Source organism: Euphorbia lathyris, chromosome 9, assembly GCF_963576675.1.
Source record: "Euphorbia lathyris chromosome 9, ddEupLath1.1, whole genome shotgun sequence".
Lineage (NCBI taxonomy): Eukaryota > Viridiplantae > Streptophyta > Magnoliopsida > Malpighiales > Euphorbiaceae > Euphorbia > Euphorbia lathyris.
In genome coordinates this window covers 28,405,983-28,406,688 of record NC_088918.1, presented here as the reverse complement: position 1 = coordinate 28,406,688, position 706 = coordinate 28,405,983, and positions in this window count along the sequence as shown.

Genomic DNA, 706 nt, shown 5'->3' with positions numbered 1-706 from the left:
ATTCTACCAATAGTAAGAAATAAAAATATTTTTTTATATTAAAAAAAGAAAAAGCAAGGGTGCTAAAGGGGTGCCAAAAATTGGCAACATTCTCAATGCTCAGTGGAGCAAATTGGAGAGGCTGTTCGATTGTTGAACTTGAACAAACAAGAGATGGACATTGACGCCATGAAGCAAAATGAGATATTGTTTGTCACCAAACCAAGCTTCAACCATGTACGTCATAGCAACATTCAACGTCAATACTACGACTCAGCCTTGCTAAAGACATTTCATCAAGTCGTTGCTGGTCTGTCAGATGCAATTACCTGGATAGGTAAAACTCAAGCTTTCATAATAAGCATGATCAGCGCCGCTGAACTCAATATACCCACAGAGGTCTCCGATAATGGAGTTGCTATCTTTGATGGCGTCAATGAAAGCGCCGATAGACTTAAGGAGCTGTCCACGGAACTGACCAGAGCCGTCTTAACCGACGCCTTTAGGATTCCTCCTCCCGATGCTGAAAAAACGGGGGAGAAAGAACAAGCTAGAAAACAGCATGAGCATAGTCAGTCCAAGCAAAAGAAAAAGAAATAGAAATTAGGCTAGCTCAGTTATGCTAAGTTTGTAGTCTCTATGTTTATGCTTATCTTTTGTTGTATACGCTGACTACTTCTAGTAATATCAATATTTGCATCTTTTTATCCAAAACCTGAGTTATGAG